Genomic DNA, 7,696 nt, shown 5'->3' with positions numbered 1-7,696 from the left:
GAGGGACACTTCACTGTTAGGTATTAGACAGACTGAAAAGCTGTCTGTAATAAACTGTAATTTTAATAAGTGTGATACTGGCTCAGGGACACATATCCAATGAAATAGATAAGAGAGCCCAGCAATAGATTCATGCACACATGCAGGTGGGGGAAGGATTGATAAAGGTTTAATAGATGACATTTGGAAAATGGCTCGTTTTATGGAGAAAAAGAATGATGCACCTTTAGCTTATACCAGTGTTTTGCAACCTTTTCTCATAATTTCCCCCTAAGGAAACTTCTTGGAAATTTTTTTTCCTAATTGCCCTTCTTTCCCCATGAAATTTTAATACCACAGATATAGTATATAGGTAGTCCCCGGGTAACAAACATCCGGCTTATGTACAACCTGTAGTTGCAAACCAACCCCCGTAAAGCCTATTATATTAAAAATTCAAGGTACATACAATGGTTCGTAATAACAAGTGGGCGCTACTTTGTGACACGCATCAAAACATTATTATTATTACTGTGTTATTATGTTAAAGATGTTTTAGTGTATCTGGATGTGTTTCTTTAATTTTTTTTATGCGTAGAAAAGTACACTGCATACTATATACCAAGACAAACATTTGACTAACCGACGTTAGATGGGAACTGTTCCTGTTCCAATTTATGTACAAATTCAGCCTAAACACTGACAGGAACAGACTTCGTTTTCCAGAGACTGCCTGTATATCTGTTTATGGGGGGGGGTCACAACTCTTGGTAATACCTAAGATTTTTTTTACCCCCTAAGAATCAATTTTCACTCCCTTGGGAGCAATATCACTCCCGCTGAGAATGCATGCTTATAGCATATACAAAAGTGAACTCTTGTTGGTTTAAAGTCCTAAATATCAAAAGATATAATATATATGTCACAGACTGGAAAAAGATATTTAAAACAACTAAAGCCAACGAGGGATGAATATCTACAATAGACAAGGAATTTTTGTTAATTAAACAAGAAAATGATAAACTCAAGGTAAAATGGGTAAAGGATATGAACATGGTATTCAAGTAAGGAGAAACTCAAATACTTAACATATGAAAAGATGTTCAACTTCACAAGTAATCAGAAAATACTGTAGAGATTAAGATCATTGGAGGAGAAGAGTCTTGGAACCAAAGGTCAGGGTATTGGAAAGATAATTTACTGGATATTAAAATCAACAAGAATAGACATAGGAATAGTGTGGAGACAGTATTAGTGAACCTGGAACTAAAATCTTCAAAAATGAGAGGGAGTAATCCAGGGTTTGTAGATGATTGCAACAAGAAAGGATTATCAGATGGTATAAACTTCATAGAGCAGTGTTTAGGGAGGAGGGAGAGAAAATTGTACAGGAGGAGGTTTTCGGAGCTAACCCTCCAAGGGTCCCTGCAAATCTTGTGAGCAGACTGCTTTTGTTCTGTATTATCTTTTCAAGGATGTTTGTACAGCAATAGTCTTGGAAGACAGAAATAGCAAAGGGCAAGTTTGTTTACTGACCACTATAATAAAGATAATATCTCCCTCTGGGTCAAAGATCAGGCAGGCTTATTACCCGTTATAAAAGATTTGTGTTCCCTAATCTCATAGTTCCTCTCCTATAAAGCATTCTCATGTGTACAGGTGTCACCTGACCCTCTTTGTGTCATACTTTGGGAACTGGGTTTTTTGGGAACTGGTATGAGTGATGATACTCTGGCCACTGCTATTGCTGTGAACAATAAACTTTTCTTTGTCTCTGACCCAGGAGTCTTATGTCTTCTGCCAGCATTCAGGAAACAGTGGCAGGCTAACTTTTAGCTGGCAAATGGAGTAAAAGCTCAGACCCCTCACAGTTCTTCACAGGAGGATCCTTAGGCATCCCAAAGCCTAGTGGCACAAGGCATGCAAGTAAGAAAAAAAAAAAAAACACACAGACACACACCATGATGGGATTAGCTCTGTTGGTCTACAGGGCAGATTGTGGTGGGTGAGTATGGGTGGGGGAGGAAGGAGTCTTTCCAGAAGTCTACAGAGGTCTTTGTCAACATCATAATTCAAATGCATCAATTCTTCTTTGGTCTTCCTTTTTCATTGTCCAACTTTCACATACATATGAGGCAATTGAAAATACCATGGCTTGGGTCAGGCGTGCCTTAGTCTTCAAAGTTACATCTTTGCTTTTTAAGATTTTAAAGAGGTCTTTTGCAGCAGATTTGCCCAACACAATACGTTGTTTCATTTCTTGATTGCTGCTTTTATGGACATTGAGTGTGGATCCAAGTAAAATGAAATCCTTGACAACTGCAATCTTTTCTCCATTTATCTGTAGGTAGACAAAAGGCGGTCATTGGAACAGAACAAGGGGCTACTGCATGGTTTAAAATCAGGAAAGGTGTGTGGCACTGTTATATCTTTTCACCATACTTATTCAATTTGTATGCTGAGCAAATAATACAAGAAGCTGGACTATATGAGCACAATTGTTTCGGAATTCCCATTCTTCACGATGTTATCTATAATTTGTTATGATCCACATAGTAGAATGTCTTCACATAGTTGATAAAACACAGGTAAACATCTTTTTGGTATTCTCTGCTTTCAGCTAAGATCCATCTGACATCAGCAATGATACCCCTTGTTCCATGTCCTCTTCTGAATCTGAATTGAATTTGCTGAATTATGGTGATGGTGAAGAATATTGAATATACCATGGATTGCCAGAAAAACAAACAGTCTGTCTTGGAAGAAGTACAGCCAGAATGGTCCTTAGAAGCAAGGATGGTGAGACATCCTCTTGCTTACTTTGGACAAGTTATCAGGAGGGAACAATCCCTGGAAAAGGATGTTGTCATGGATTGAATTGTGTCCCCCCAAAATACGTGTATCAGTTTGGCTAGGCCATGATTCCCAGTATTGTGTGATTGTCCACCATTTTGTCATCTGATGTGATTTTCCTATGTGTTGTAAATCCTATCACTATGATGTTAATGAGGTAGATTAGCGGCAGTTATGTAGATGAGATCCACAAGATTAGATTGTGTCTTAAGCCAATCTCTCCTAAGTTATAAAAGAGAAAAGTGAGCAGAGGGACAGGGGGACCTCATAACACCAAGAAAGCAGCTCTGGGAGCAGAGTGCATCCTTTGGGCCCAAGGTTCTTGTGCAGAGAAGCTCCTAGACCACAGGAAGATTGACGACAAGGACCTTCCTCCAGAGCCGATAGAGAGAGAAAGCCTTCCCCTGGAGCTGACACCCTGACTTTGGACTTGTAGCCTACTAGACTGAGAGAATAAATTTCTCTTTGTTGAAAGCCAGCCACTTGTGGTATTTCTATTATAGCAGCACTAGGTAACTAAGACAGAATTCATGCTTGGTAAAGCAGAGGGTCAGTAAAAAAGAGGAAGACCCTCAATGAGATGGATTGACACAGTGGGTGCAACATTGGGTTCAAACATACCTACTGTTGTGAAGATGGCACAGGGCCAAGCAATGTTTCATTCTGTTTTGTGTAGGGTCACTGTGACTCACAACCAACTCAATGGCACCTAACAACAACGCAGAGGTCTGGCTCAGGTGCGTTAGTGGTTCAGTGGTAGAATTCTCACCTTTCATGCAAAGATACGGGTCCAATTCCCAGCCAGTGAATCTCCCTGAAGAAAACCCATCTGTCAGTGGAGGCTTGTGTGTTGCTATGATGCTGAACAGGTTTCAGCAGAGCTTCCAGACTAAGACAAGCTAAGAAGAAAGGCCTGGCGATCTATTTCCAAAAAATCAGCTATTGATGACCCTATGATTCCTAGCTTACTGTTGTGGATCAGATGCCATGTTTGTGACCCAAAGAAGACCTGGATTTTGCATATCCCACCATATCCATCAAGTTCATGATGTATCCGGTGTATTTTCATCACTAATTGCATAATTATTTTATTTTTTATTATTGAATCAGAATTATAATAATTCTTATTCTCATCATTTAGCTGATATACAGTGAATGAAATAGATTTAAGATTTTACTCATCTTATTTTGGTTATGCACACTTATACATTAGATTATTTTGTTAGAGTTAACTAGGAAGCAGCTGTTATTTTACATTGTGTTTTACTTACTCTTTTGTACATATAAGTTCTGTTGTTGTTGTTGTTAGGTGCTGTTGAGTTGATTCCAACTCATGGTGACCCCATGTGGCAGAATGGAACTGTCGCATAGAGTTTTCTGGGCTGTGATCTTTGCAGGAGCAGATCGCCAGGCCTTTTCTCCTGACAAGTTTGAATCATCAATCTTTTGGTTAGAGGCCAAGCACTTAACCGTTGCACCACCAGGGTTCCTTATGTAAGTGCTGTTGTTGTTGTTGTTGTTGTTGTTGTTGTGTGCCCTCAAGTTGATTCCAACTCATAGCGACCCTACAGAACAGAGTAGAAATGCCCCATAAGGATTCCTAGGCTATAATCTTTACGAGGGCAGATCACCAGGTCTTTTCTCCCACAGAGGGACTGGTGGGTTCTAACCACTGACCTTTCTGTTAGCGGTGGAGTGCTTAACGATTTCACCACCAGAGCTACTTACATAAGTGCTAGTAACTATTTATATGGAAAAATTCAGGGAGCTGGTAGTGTTTCTGGAAATGGTGACAGTGACATTAGTGGTGATACCAAAGATTTTCTTAGCAATGAAAATCAAAGATAAAATTAAGCAAACACAAAAAATAAAAACATTAGCTGCTGACAAATGAAGACTAGGGAAAAATGAAGACTGTCATACACTGTTACTGGGAGTATAAACTTCAGAGAGTGATGTGATAGGGAAGTTTAACACTTTTACCATCTATATCCAGAAATAAATACCCTATGTTTAAAATTCTCACATATGTAGACTAGAAGGCATGTACAAGAACAATAATGTTCATAGCTTCAATATTCATAATAACAAAAGTATAAACAATCTAATCTTCATCCATGGGAACATGGAAGGATATATTGTGGTATATTTGTAAATGGAATACTACATAACAGACTGAATTAGAATGACCTCTACAAACACAGATAAATCTCAAAAACACAATATTGAGTAAAAGCAAGTTGCACAATGTTACGTGTAGTATAAACCCTGCCTTCCCAATAAAAACCATTGCCATCAAGTTGATCCCGACTCATAGCGACCCTATAGAACAGAGTAGAACTGCCCCACAGGGTTTCCAAGGATGGGCTGGTGGATTCAAACTGCCGAACTTTTGGTTAGCAACAGATTTCTTAACCACTGCGCCACCAGGGCTACTATGTGTGGTGTAATGCTGTTTAAATAAAGGTTAAACACCTGCAACAAGAAAGAAAGAAAGAAAACCCAATGGATCACAAGGGCTCAAGCCACAACTGATCATGGGGATGGCACAGGACTGGGCAGCATTTCATTCCATGTGTTTGTCGGGGGCTGACTGGAAGGCAGCGAACAGTAACACAAAGGTCTGAGAACTTCTCTTTAGCCCTGATGCACAGAGCGCTTTCTTCTTTTTGCCGTATTTACTATTGACAATGAAGCTGTAGGGACCAGGGGAATGAGGGTCTTTCCTAAAGCATACGGAACACTGAGTCCTCTCTTTTTAGTCTTTTCGCATAATTACTTATATAATTTCAAATGTACAAATTATGGATACTGACACAATATAATGCCACAAATTTTACAAGGATATAGCTGTATCTAAGGACATATATTTCTTATATACTAAAACGGGTCCTTATGACAGAGAGGGGAATGGGAATCAAGGAAGAAGGATGAAAAGAAAACAAAACAAATAAGAAAGGGCTCTTGCAAAGACTGATGATGGCAGTATGCATAAGTAACTCAACGCTCTCCACCGTAGGTCTAAAACCAAAAATAACAAAATATACATTAGATTTTACCACAGGCTTTTAAAACCCCAGATGCTACTCACCAAAGCAGAATGTAGAACATTTTCTTTATAAACTACGTTATGCCAATTGAGCTAGATGTTCCCCAAGACCATGGTCCCCACTGCCCTCAGCCCAGCATTTCAGTCCCTCAGGGAGTTTGGATGTGTCTGTGGAGCTTCCATGGCCTTGCCTTGTACAAGCTGTGCTGGCTTCCCCAGTATTGTGTACTGTCTTACCCTTCAACAAAGTTACTGCTTATCTATTGTCTATTTAGTGTTTTTCCCTCCCCATCCCTCTCCTCCCTTGTAACCATTAAAGATTGTTTCTTTTTTGTATGTGAAACTTTTCATGAGTTTTTCCAGTAGTGGTCTCATACAATAGTTGTCTTTTTGCGATTGACTTATTTGACTCAGCATAACGCCGCCAGATTCATCTGTGTTGTGAGATGCTTTGCAAATTCATCATTGTTCTTTCTCGTTGCATAGTACTCCATTGTGTGCACGTACCATAGTTCGTTTATCCATTCATCTGTTGATGGCCATCCAGGTTGTTTCCATCTTTTTGCTATTGTGAACAATGCTGCAATCAGCATGGGTGTGCCTATGTCTATTCGTGTGATGACTCTTATTTCTCTGGGATGTATTCCTAGGCCTATTGTGATGGTTAAGATTGTATGTCAACTTGGCTAGACCATTATTCTCTGTGTTTTAGCAGTTGTATAATGTTGTGATCATCCCCATGATGGAATCTGCTGAGTGGTACTGGCGGAGGCAGGGCCTGTGGCAGCTCACCACCCTCTCGGTTTCATCTCTCTGCCTTCTGCCGGTTACCTTCTGCCTGCTCGCCTTGCTAAGGTTTTTGGCTTGTTCCAGACTCAGCAGCTGCCTCTTGTTGTCTCACCTTCGGTTCGTGGGACTTGAGCTAGCAGCTTATCTGTTGATCTCTGAATTCACCAAACCTCTCAGCCTGCAAGCCAGAGTCCGGTTCCCCCACCTGCCGACCTTGGGCTCGCCAGCCCCTGCAGCTACGTGAATCAAGAGAAAACTTGCGGTCTTGTCTGCTGATCTTGGAATTCACTCACCTTCACAGCCTGTGAGCAGGAGCCCCTCTCGGACCTGCCGACCTTTGGTTCACCAGCTTCTGTGGCTACGTGAACTGGGAGAGGCCTCTACCCTGATCTGTGGACTTGGGACGTTTTAGCCTCTACAATTGCTTGAGCTATTTCCTTGATATAAATCTCTCTCTACATATATATTTATAAGCTTTACTGGTTTTGCTTCTCTAGAGAACCCCCCCTAAGACACCTATAATTCTGTGTCAGGAGCATTTGCAAGGTGTGATAAAGAATGAACACTGGATGATTCTATGGAATATTTTTGGGTATATCACACACCAAGCAAAGTGGTGGTGGTGGTGGTGGTTGTTAGATGCCATCGAGTCAGTTCCAACTCATAGCAACCCTATGAACAACAGAATGAAACAATGTCTGGTCCTGAGCCATCCTCACAATCATTGTTATGCTTGAGCCCATCGTTGCAGCCACTGTTTCAATCCATGTCATTGAAGGTCTTCCTCTTTTTCACTCACCCTCTACTTTACCAAGCATGATATCCTTCTCCAGGGACTAATTCCTCCTGATAACATGTCCAAAGTATGTGAGACATAGTCTCACCATCCTTGCTTCTAAGGAGCATTCTGGTTGTACTTCTTCCAAGACAGATTTGTTCGTTCTTTTAGCAGTACATGGTATATTTAATACTCTTCGCCAACACCGCAATTCAAAGGCATCAGTTCTTCTTCTGTCTTCCTTATTT

Source organism: Trichechus manatus, unplaced genomic scaffold (assembly GCF_000243295.1).
Source record: "Trichechus manatus latirostris isolate Lorelei unplaced genomic scaffold, TriManLat1.0 scaffold00125, whole genome shotgun sequence".
Lineage (NCBI taxonomy): Eukaryota > Metazoa > Chordata > Mammalia > Sirenia > Trichechidae > Trichechus > Trichechus manatus.
The sequence above is the reverse complement of the archived record's forward strand: the minus strand, read 5'-3'. Positions refer to the sequence as shown.